Source organism: Aulonocara sp. 'chitande type north' Nkhata Bay, linkage group LG16, assembly GCF_057382095.1.
Source record: "Aulonocara sp. 'chitande type north' Nkhata Bay isolate Kocher_YH1m ecotype deep benthic linkage group LG16, A_spYH_male_GT1.1, whole genome shotgun sequence".
Lineage (NCBI taxonomy): Eukaryota > Metazoa > Chordata > Actinopteri > Cichliformes > Cichlidae > Aulonocara > Aulonocara sp. 'chitande type north' Nkhata Bay.
In genome coordinates this window covers 23,526,491-23,539,017 of record NC_141359.1, presented here as the reverse complement: position 1 = coordinate 23,539,017, position 12,527 = coordinate 23,526,491, and the positions used below count along the sequence as shown (strand labels likewise).

The following is a 12,527-nucleotide window of genomic DNA, read 5'->3' as shown; positions in this document are numbered from 1 at the left end:
CGGACAAAGTTTCAAATAAAAGCTTCAGGGTGCTGTAAATGCTCAATTTTAGACACATTTTTGCTACTCGTGTCATATCAGGTGAACAGCTATGGTGGTGAGAACCACAGCCTCCCACCTGCCAGTTAAATCTTCTGTTTTCAAAACAGAAGAAAGTCGGTTTAAAACTGTAAAAATGGCTCCTTTCACATACATTAACCGGGGGAGCTGAACAAAGGCCCAGTATGGGATAAACAGGGATTATTCTGAACTGTGAATCCTGCAAAGCTACTCTAGTAGAGTGCAAGAATAAAAATATAGAGATGGAAATGAGAACAACGGGTCATTCAGTTACCCTTCTCCCAACAGTCACTGTGAGCTGGCTACAATTGTCAGGATCTGAGTGTGAATGCAAACGTCAGCCAGAAACTGTAATAGACAGTAATGTTTGTCATCCAATCAAATTCTTTATTGCAAATGTGAACCAACAACAGTTGCCTCAAGGCGCTTAGCTGTAATGCGTGTGTGTGTGTAGGACTGCTGTGATGTCAGATCAGATGGTTTTTATTCTTTCTTAGTGTTGCAGTCAACACTTCCTCTGAGATTTCGTAAGCAACTGTTGCTTTCCTCCAGCTGGACTCACCAAACACTTCCAACATCTGCTGCATGTGGACGCCATCACTGGCCTGCAGTAACCCGCCCCAAAATAACATCATTTGTACCAATACAGCCATTTCAAGCTGTTAACAGCTAGGTTTGGGTGCAGTCAAATTGTAACAAAAAACACATCAAAGCCAGCACATGTGGACAGCAAAGCGTAAAAACTTGAGGTTCCCCTTTCACACTCAGGAGTGGACTATCTCACGCACAACAAAGACAAAAAATGTCTCCACGTGGCTCTGAGGAGTAGAGGGGAGTGCGGGTGGAGCTGGCATCTCATCTGAGGAGCCTCTCGACTTGGAAGGTCAAGTCCACAGCTGGCCATTTTTCCATACCCAGGGTGTGCTGTGGGGCTCTGCAGGGAGGAGTATGTGTGTTTCAGTATGCTTGTTTGTCCAGAGCGAAGTCAGTACGCAGCGGACCACAGTGACATCACCCACAAATCCAGCACGACAGGGCAGATAAAACACAGTGCCTCCCAGCTGGAACTGCCCGGGGACTCTGAAAGGGAAGTGGCTGTTTCCTGCTGATGTGTGTGTGTAAACCCTGTCGGAACAAAGCCACCTTTAGCTCCACCGCTGTCGTTCAAACTTCATCACTCAATAAACCCCCGAAAGCTTGAGTGTTGTGGAAATTCTGACAAAGTAATGCCTTCCTCCAAAGTTTCACAACACAAATGGAAGGAGTTCAATTTTACTGAAGGAGGATGAAGCCAGGAGTGCTATTAAGAAATATTAAGCATCCTATGTAAACATTAGAATCAGCTTCTCAAGGGTTTTTGTTTACAATGCGAGTCATGGGTACTGCCCTACAGTTACACATGTGGGTGGGCTACAGAGATAAGCCTGGAATCTCACTACTTCACTTTTTTAGATGCTAAGTTTACACTACAACCTACAAAATGCTTTAGACAACGGGAGAGACTTCAATCATTGTCTGGGGAGAGTATTGCAAGTATTTCTTCTAGTTTTTTTTAAATGTAACTACTACTTGGATTCAATCAAAGTCTCCTTTTGACCTGTAGCTGACACCCAGGTTATCCTCACCCCCGTAAAATGGTGTAAAATAAATACAAGAGGCCACATCCCCTTCCTCTTGTTATTTTGGGAATCATTTATTTATCCCAGGAGAAGAAAATGACCCATTTTCCTGAGGGGTACCGCTTCCTTTACTTTGTAGTCAAGCCACCAGGCGCAGAATAAGTATACACTGCAACCACACACGCCATTCATCTACACTCGTGAGTGCCATGAAGCTCTGCTGGATCTGCAGTGTGGCTTGCTGCAGTTGGTTTAGTTAATCATTAATGTATGCTTCAACCAGTGAGTGCCTTTCACAGCCTTTGCTGCAACACCAGCAGAGATGGTCTGAAGCAGAGCCAAAGCCCTGCAGGGCCTGCAGTCATCCTCTTAGTCCTTCCAACGGTGTTCTGGCTTCAGAAAACACAACATGGAACAATCCTATTACAAAATACTTGCTACTTATAGTATCAAGGACTTACACAATCGATCACATTGCATATTTAAAATTACCCTTGGCAAAAAGTAACATAATTTATGCTGCCTTCAGGTTTTGTTTTTTTTTTGTGTTTTTGTAACACGCAAACACGAATGATGAACGACTGAAGCACGTCCAAGAAAGCAACAAAAAAAGCTGCATTTGTGATAAAAAAAATTGTTTTCAGATTGACTTCATGTCTGCGTCAGATGGAGGCAGAAAGAAGCCAATTAAACTGTGATCACACAGATGTGTGGGAATGCTGTAAGGGGATACTGAAAAGCTCTGTCCAGAGGTAAAAGATACAAAACAGAGTATGAAAGAAGTCACTGCCACCTACAGGCAAGTGATGATACAACATGGAAACCCATAGGATTAACTGAATTTACTTTAAGCCCTTCAAGACACATTATTAATGAATGATGGGAAATATTGTGTAATTATGAGTTACTTGTGCATTATGACACAATTTTCCTTTATTGAAGAAGCACAAAAGGATTATACTGCTGCCGTGTGATACAGTGTTTCAGTGGCAATGGCCTGCACTCGTAATGATCACTGGGACGATAAACCAGCCATTGTTTGATGCACAAGCGTCATTTCCAGGGCCTCAGAGTGAAAATCATCTTTCCCAGCACAGGAAGAAGAGGTGACCCATGTGCTGCCTTAAGAGGAAGCGAGCGTTAGAAGAACCCTGCTGTCACAGTGTTTACACAGCTCTAAAACTCATCCAAATTACAAGCATGAGAACTGTTGGCAGCTTATACTGCGATACTGTGAGCAAGACTGATTTCCGTTCAGGTTATTTCAGTTTAAGGTAGGAACGCGAGAGGAACTACGTGTCAAACTGAGCCAAACAATGCCGATGGGGTCATGTCGCATCGTAGTGAACTTAGAGTTTAAACACCTCTCGGGAGGTAAGTGGCCAGCACCCAGGTGTGAATGAGATGTTAGACAGAGTGCTGTCATTACGGTCAGGCTCTGACACGCATGAGGAAAGCTGAAAGCTGTCTGCTCCTGAAACAAGCCCATGCTGGCCTGACATGACGGGCCATGACGGGAAGAAACAGACACACTTTGTCACAACCACTGACTCAGAATTGTTTTAAATGTTTCCGGATCATTAAATGGGTCATTTAGTCTGGATTCCGAAAATGTACCTGAGGATAAACTTCACGAATTTAGCACCAGTCAGAGGTATTGCTCGGATCACCCTGTGCCTCAGGACAATGTACACAGAGTATTTCAAACTCGCTCATTTATAGACTGAGACTGCACCGCAGATCCAGATAGAAAATATGAACTATGGGAGGAATAACATGTAGTCTGGATGACCTCAGGTTCCCATTAAGGGAATTTTCAACCATTTGATATGTGCCATTTGGCCATCCTGATGGCTTTCACTGTAACATATAACCAGACTGTTATTTCCAGCATTTGTTCTGATCAAGAGACAGCTTAACACAAGCTTTTTTAAAGCCAGTTTCATGATAACACAGTCCTCGCTACTCATTAACATGTAGTTTAAGCATTACACAAGCTATATAATTTTTTTAAAGGACCAAACAGCAATTAATCATTAATCCAGGTGGTTTTCTTTCTGTTTGGAGCATTTAATTAATTATATCCTCACACAGCATTAGGGCGGAAAACTCCAACAGATGGTCTGTTCTAAGATTTTTTTCAAAAGTCCTTCAGTGAAAGCCATTTAGACAGGGTGGATTAAATACTTTCAACAGTGGACTTACCAAACACTGCCGTGATGCTTTAATGAAAAACCTACAACAGAAACTAGTTTGTTTATTATATGTACAACTTCCACTATACTGTGGTCTTCAACATAATGCTGTGGGCCATGGAGCCAGACGTACGACAGCATCACCTACAGGATTACTGATCAGAAGATCATGATGGGCCGAGTCCCGAGTGTCGACACTCCCCTTAGAAGCTGTTAGTGATTGCTAATGTTTTTTTGGTCTCGTTGTAAAAGGTCTCAGGTGAGAGAAATACGAAGAATACCAGGAAATTGACACATTGCACCCTCGGAAGAGAGCGTAACCATGGTCACATGCAGAAGAGCGTGATACAGGGTTTAAGTGAAAGTGTAATCAAAGGTCTGCAGTTACACGTGTAGCTGTGAACACTAATAATGTAAACGGGAGGAAATAAAAATAAGGTGGCAATCTTTCATATCTGCTGTTCAGAAAAAGCCAGCCTTTTGCGGTTTGGCAACATGCAGGAGGGAGACAGGGCAGGGATAATGGAGGAGTTTGGGAACCCTTAAGGATCAGCTAATCCCATTTGGCTCTTTGTTTGGAATCAGTGGAAATCCTCTTGAGCCTGGTTCAATGAGCGCTACTGACAATCAAGGGAAACAGAGGATGAAGGAGAGCAACGCATGTCCGTGCACCTGCACAGTTAAACAGTGGCACTGGATTTAGCTTTATTACTGTACTACACAGTTGCCCAGTAAGGCCACAAACAACTGGTGCAAGGAACTGTCACAAGTCATGGCTACAAAACGGCCAAATCCATCTATGCGATCTATACAAACTCGGAGAATATAACAAAAATCGACGAACAATTATAGATTATGCCCCAAACAGCCATGGTCAAACATCATATTATCCAATATACAGTGGGGCAAAAAAGTATTTAGTCAGCCACTGATTGTGCAAGTTCCCCCACCTAAAATGATGACAGAGGTCAGTAATTTGCACCAGAGGTACACTTCAACTGTGAGAGACAGAATGTGAAAAAAAAAATCCATGAATCCACATGGTAGGATTTGTAAAGAATTTATTCGTAAATTAGGGTGGAAAATAAGTATTTGGTCACCTCAAACAAGGAAAATCTCTGGCTCTCACAGACCTGTAACGTCTTCTGTAAGAAGCTTTTCTGTCCCCCACTCGTTACCTGTATGAATGGCACCTGTTTGAACTCATCATCTGTATAAAAGACACCTGTCCACAGCCTCAAACAGTCAGACTCCAAACTCCGCCATGGCCAAGACCAAAGAGCTTTCGAAGGACACCAGGAAAAGTATTGTAGACCTGCACCAGACTGGGAAGAGTGAATCTACAATAGGCAAGCAGCTTGGTGTGAAAAAATCAACTGTGGGAGCAATCATCAGAAAATGGAAGACATACAAGACCACTGATAATCTCCCTCGATCTGGGGCTCCACGCAAGATCTCATCCCGTGGGGTCAAAATGATCATGAGAACGGTGAGCAAAGATCCCAGAACCACACGGGGGGACCTGGTGAATGACCTGCAGAGAGCTGGGACCAAAGTAACAAAGGTCACCATCAGTAACACACTACAACGGCAGGGAATCAAATCCCGCAGTTCCAGACGTGTTCCGCTGCTGAAGCCAGTGCATGTCCAGGCCCGTCTGAAGTTTGCCAGAGAGCACATGGATGATACAGCAGAGGATTGGGAGAATGTCATGTGGTCAGATGAAACCAAAGTAGAACTTTTTGGTATAAACTCAACTCGTCGTGTTTGGAGGACGAAGAATACTGAGTTGCATCCCAAGAACACCATACCTACTGTGAAGCATGGGGGTGGAAACATCATGCTATGGGGCTGTTTTTCTGCCAAGGGGACAGGACGACTGATCCGTGTTAAGGACAGAATGAATGGGGCCATGTATCGTGAGATTTTGAGCCAAAACCTCCTTCCATCAGTGAGAACTTTGAAGATGAAACGAGGCTGGGTCTTCCAACATGACAATGATCCAAAACACACTGCCCGGGCAACAAAGGAGTGGCTCCGTAAGAAGCATTTGAAAGTCCTGGAGTGGCCTAGCCAGTCTCCAGACCTCAACCCCATAGAAAATCTGTGGCGGGAGTTGAAAGTCCGTGTTGCTCGGCGACAGCCCCAAAACATCACTGCTCTCGAGAAGATCTGCATGGAGGAATGGGCCAAAATACCAGCTACTGTGTGTGCAAACCTGGTAAAGACCTATAGTAAACGTTTGACCTCTGTTATTGCCAACAAAGGTTATGTTACAAAGTATTGAGTTGTATTTTTGTTATTGACCAAATACTTATTTTCCACCCTGATTTACGAATAAATTCTTTACAAATCCTACCATGTGGATTCTTGGATTTTTTTTTCACATTCTGTCTCTCACAGTTGAAGTGTACCTCTGGTGCAAATTACTGACCTCTGTCATCATTTTAGGCGGGGGAACTTGCACAATCGGTGGCTGACTAAATACTTTTTTGCCCCACTGTATTTTAGTTAAATCCCCTGCGTATAAATTAAGGTGAGTTTAAGTCAATCAAATCTTGTGCATGGCACTGTGTAAACATCTTTATTTCCATGCAAACACCAGCATATAATAACTGCATAGTATACAAAAGCAATAAACTGTGATTTTAGAAGAAAAATAATCAACATTTGAGTCACTAAGACCATTAAAACAAGGCAATCACTGCTTTATCAGCCCTGCTCCGCTTGAGTGGAAAGCCAGGAATGGCACACTGCCTTTTTCCTGTTGTATTCACATTTGCTGGCACCTGTATCAAGCTATTCCCTGACACCCCCACTCAGAGGCCCCCACCCTTCCTGACAGAGGAAACACATGTTGTGAGATACGGGTCTCTTTTAGTTGCACCATTAGTAGTACAGTCAGTATTACTGAAGCCTTTATTTCACAGGCTATATGTGCGTCTTGACTATGCCACCTTCAGCAACAGCCCCCTGTCATCTTGCAGTAACACAACCACACACACAGACACACACACAGCGGGACCTCTCATGACAAGAAAATCTCATTATTTGCCACTGCTTATTTCTCTGTTGTTAGCATTTTATGAGACTTTTTGGATTAGGTTAATAACACAGTGAGCAGTGCGGCTGCCTGGCAACTAAGATGGATTTGACATTTTTCCTCAATCTTTAGGAATTCTCTTGGGATAACTTTTTTCCAAAAAATGAATGCTACATCTGCAATTAAATTTTAATACATCATCCAGAAACTGTTTCTTAGTCATTTAAGGCTTATGCCACATTTTGAGAAACATCTAATTAGTCCAGCGGGTGAAGAAAATCCAACACAGTGTTCTAAGTGGAGGGTGTTGTTGCTGCTCTTAAGACAGAGTAGAGAGTCTAAAGGGAGATTAAGACAAGTCAGGGATACTGAGCTGTTTATCTGTGCAGGAGTGTGTACAGTGGAGAACAGGGCTGCGGTCCTGCATGTTTAACGCTTGCCGTCACAAGAAGCGTCTGTTTTAAAGCACTTCATACAGAGCAACGCTCTTCTAATCGGTCCAGGTTCACATACAGACCTTCAGGCACATGGCCGCACCGCTGTTTCTCCATAAAGCACCATGCAGCTAACTTTATTTATCCATCCTGGCAAGGCACACTGTGGCAGCATACTGCTCACTCTGTAATACAATCCAGCCTCCTGATGCTAAGCCCCTGGAAAACAACCAGGAAGCAAACAAAAAACAAAGCCTGAAGGAGAGCTGGGTCTCTCTCCTGAACACACAGGCTTTGACAGAACAACCAAACACACATTATCAAGGTCACATGACTGCTTACTGTGTAAGACGTTCATTTGAGTCTTCAAGCTATTGTGCGGCTTTCCTCCTTCTCAGTTTTGTGAATGTCAGCTGATATAACAGAGGATGAAGGACCGTTTAGCAATACAGCCCCAAACCTCAGTGAATGTGTCACTTAAAATACAACTCATTTGTTTATTGTGGGCAGGGAGCGCACAATAGGCTTATGTCAGCTTTACAAGGAAAAAGAAAAATAGGAACTCAGTGTTTCATGTGGAATGTTTTTTTACTGAATGGGAAACTACAGAAACTCATTAACATTCCTTTTACATCCAACAGCTTGTCAAAACTTTGTATGGAAGCGCTCGGCCTTTGACAGAATAAGTATACACCGACACAAACACTGTGTCTTGGTGGAAGCGTCTCACACTGTGGGACGCTATGACTTGCAATTTTTTTCCAGCTCTTTGTTTTGAACTTCAAATCCCATTAATCACCTCCTGACCTCTCAGACAGCTTTTAACCTGGTTGTGGGAGATAAATTTCTAGATGGGAACGAGATAATGGTCCATCAGCCACCTTCACCTCAGTTCATGTCGGGTCGTTCCATCTCAAATCCTGACATTTTAGAACAATTACTGTTCAGCCACCTTTGATTTCCATTCCCCTTATTTTAAGCATTATGATCTATCTATAGACAGACAGATCTATATATCTCTATCTCTCTCTACATATATATACATATATATACACATATATACTAGGGGCGCAACGATATTCGTATCGATATTGAACCGTTCGATACAGTGCTTTCGGTTCGGTACGCATATGTATCAAACAATACAACATTTGTAATTTATTTTATCAACTTTCCTTCTGACGATGCTGTCTGTGTTGAGCACTCAGTGAATCTGCGTTCGACTACTCCGCCTAGGCTGCACTGTCGAGCGCAGATCCACTGAGCGCTCAACACAGACAGCATAGTCAGAAGGAAGAGCGCAGGGCAAGCTAGCAAGACAGAAGTTAAGCTCTCCTTGCAACATGGACCTCCCCCACCCTCATTCAGATCTGGCGTTTGGAATTATTTTGGTTTTCATGTGACGTATGACCCTGAAGGTAAGCGAGTCATGGACTAAAGTAAAACAATATGTTGGATGTGCCATGCAATGCTCAATTACATGGGTGGGAACTAGTGTGTTAGCGCAGTTAGCTCGTTAACGTGTTGGCCGTCTAGCCCCATGCACGGGCGATCGGCGGTAGCTCGTTAACGGAGATTTGCCGTGTTGTGGCGTTAAGGTCATTTCAACGAGATTAACATGAAAGCACTAGTGGGAACACAACGAATATGACTGCACATTTACACCGACATCATCCTAGTGCAAAGACAAAAACAACAAGCATGCTACTAACTTTAGCCGAGTCATTTAGACAGCTGTTAGCACATGATTCTCCTTATGCTGCTGAGAATATAGCCCAGAAGAAGCGGATAGTATAGCTTTTATTTTGGAAAGAGCCATTTTTCTGTAATAAACTCTCTTTTCCAAAGATGAGTGATTCCTCAATCAGATACAGGGCTCGCAAAATCGCTAGCCCGACGTCCTGGGGCTAGAGATTTTTCCAGTCGGGCTACCAAAATCTATCTCTGCCCTGCCCATCGGCCTATCGTAGGAAGGAAAAATATATGTCAATGCTTTTGCATTCTTTCGGAAATGTAGCTGGGTAATTATGTCATTGACATCGGTGAGCCACTGTCAATATGTGACATATTGAAATCGCGTTTGACTTTGCGCTTGTTTTTTGCTTTCACTTTGCAATCGCGTGAACTGTGTATAGAGAGCGACAGTACTGATCTGTGAGTGATGATAATTTGCGCACCAATTCCTCTTACATCGTCTTATTAATCGTTAGCTTACTATGCAAACATGACAAGTGAAATCTCCCGCAGCTTAAACACGTGAGAGGTTGATCGCGCAGAGAATCGCTGAGCTTATGTGAGTGCGTGTGTAAAAGCAGCAGGATTTATATTTCAGTTCTGCTGAGCCAAATAAGACAGGTCAGGGTGAAGAAGTGACAGCCAAAGAAAAGCTTACCACAAAACGGAGAAGTTATGACAAATGAGACTATAAGGCAAAAAGAAAGTGCAGCTTTATGGTTTCATGGACAAAATAATTTCTGTGGCTGCGATATGATGAGCTAAATAACCAGGGCTGCACATAAGTGGTCTGCAGGTGCGCATTCGCTGTCAAAATAAAAAAAACACGCACAAGGGTTAGGGTTAAATTTAAAAACTGTACTTTTGAGTTAAAATATATATTTATAATTTTAATAAATGACAAATTAAAAAGGCATGAACATTTTATTTTGTATCGAAAAAATATCGTACCGTGACACTAAAGCATCGAACCGAACCGTGAATTTTGTGTATCGTTGCACCCCTAATATATATATATATATATATATATATATATATATATATATATATATATAAAATACCTTATAAAATGGTAAGGTATAAAAGGTAAGGTAAAAACCGTGCCCTAAAACCATCTTCCCCTGCTCCGCCCTCTGTAGGTTGCATCCCTCCCCCTCACTATCCCACTCTGGCCTACACTGTGTCCAAGCGAGGAATGCTAGCTATGCAGTCGGCCTGGTGAAAAGTCATTATAGTTCATCCCCTCTGGCTGGCAGGTCCCATCCACACAGTGGAAAATGCTACAAGAGTGAATTCTGAGAACTTAGACTTGGTTTAATTAAGCTAACAGCAGGCACTATAGGAGGGAGGGGGAAATCATTGGCGATGGCTCACTTTAACTACATGTTAAGGTGCCTCTAAGCTTCATCTATTTGCCCAGCTGATGACACCTATGAGCCAGAAGAACTTTCAGGGAAATCCCACATGAACAATAACATCAGAAGCAACTTTCACTTTCATCAGCGTAGTCACATAACAATTAAATATAGACACAGAGCAAGAATCTTTTGTAGTTTCCTCACACACGTCACAGGAATATCCATCGTCATTTTGACTCCAGTTGAGAGAAAAAAAAAATTGCTGTCCAGTCTGACTGAAGTGGTTTTGAATTGCAAGGGCCAGAACAAGCTCATCCTCTCCATTTATAGTTAATTTATACAGTCATAGATCTGAATCAATACAGGAAACCAGCTTTTGTATTTGCTAATTATGTGCTAATCCATCCCTTTGTGAAACACAATATCTGCCCTCAGCTGATCCGAGTGTGATGGGAGGTCACTCTCAGGCAGAGCGGACTCTTTGCTTGACACTAGGCATGAGTGATAAAACAGACAGGTGTGAAAAGAAAGCAAAAAGTAGATGCTTCTATTTTAAGTAATTCTACTGACTGGATAACTTTTTAAGACAACAATACATTGGATGACAACAGTGACATAAGACTATAGAGTTTTATAGAGAGTTTCAGTTCACTGTTTGGTTGAAAATTTACATTTTCTGGCCCAGACAGCCAAACAGTACGCTGGATTACAGCATTGTTTACCTGCTGTAGTATACCTGCTCAGAACCAAACAGCAGACAGATCATTTAGCTATTAGCTGGGACATACTGGAGTCATCTGAGCCACATAACATTATTACATTAAAAACTGAACTTATCACCTGTCAAGTAAACACACTATATAGACAACAGACTACTGTAAGTTGTTACTTTAGTTACTGGTCAAATAGCTCCACTAAAAACCACAAATGTTGACCTCGTGGTGACTCCAGAACAAGTCAAGAGAAAGCCATTAACATCTATACATGAGTCCATATAAACCCATCAGCTTTTATCAAGATGTTTTAGTTAGAAAAGACATGAGTTTCCAGACTAATAGACTCAGTTTCTCCATCCCTATGACTACTAGCACTCAAAAATACAAGTTTTTAAAACCTTACCAAGCAGAATATGTTAAACTTTGAGTCAACTCCACGCTTCAAAACCTCCAAACCATTTACTTTACTTTCAATTTCCATTGATTCAGAAAAGAAAAAAGTGGAGTGTTATTCTGCAGTGCACCCTTCTTGGCTGGCTACAACAGACACGTTCCCACAATGAAGAGTTAATGGTCAGCTGCATTAAAAGATGGGAGGGAAACATCACTTTTATAGGCAAACCATGAGGGGGATAGAGACTAAATCCTCACAAAAAAGAAACATGCAGGGTCTTAAAATGAAATTTGCCAGTCATTAGTCTGCTCTTTCTAGACATTTTCCATGAGCCAACACGGACGTGTTAGTCTATAGTCACGGGAGTTGTCGTGCTTTCAGGATTTAATCCAATGAGCTTAATCTGTAGGCCTGTGCCTGCACGCAGAGGGTGACAGTTTTGCCTTAGGGGTTTTAGGCTGGACTAGGATCACCTCTCTGCTCTGCTCGGCCTGTTGCAAAACTAATGAATAAGTGATGGTGGCCTCAAGAGTATCCATACGCCAGATACATTTTCTCATTCACTTACTCCAGTGTGGGCTGAGCCATGTAAAGACTTGTTTGTAATGGTGCCATTCATACAAGTGTTAGGCCAACAAAGACTACTTCTCAGGGCTCTGATGGAGGGGAGGCTAAACGAGAAAGCATTTGAATCGACTGTCGTTAGAAATGTGGGTCTATTCTTAGAAGATAACTGTATGCATTAGAGAGAACGACAGATTTAGAGCAAATACTAAAATAAGAATCTACATTTTGTGAGTAATGTGAGATGTAGGATTAGGCACAGGAGTGCTGATATGTCTTAACTGTCCTAGTTCATGAGTTAGGGCTGCAGGTATATTTGGAGAAAGTAAAACTTCAACTGGACGATCCTTCTAGATTTCTGGGATGTAGAATTCATCCCAAGAGGACAATGCAGAAAAATACATGCCTGT

General features: G+C 42.3%; 1 protein-coding gene across 3 annotated transcripts in view; it reads right to left on the bottom strand.

Annotated features, from left to right (window-relative positions):
• Positions 1–12,527, bottom strand: part of LOC147311545 (dedicator of cytokinesis protein 9) — a 75,912-nt gene that overhangs the window by 56,143 nt on the left and 7,242 nt on the right. The gene's annotated exons all lie outside the window — the stretch shown is intronic.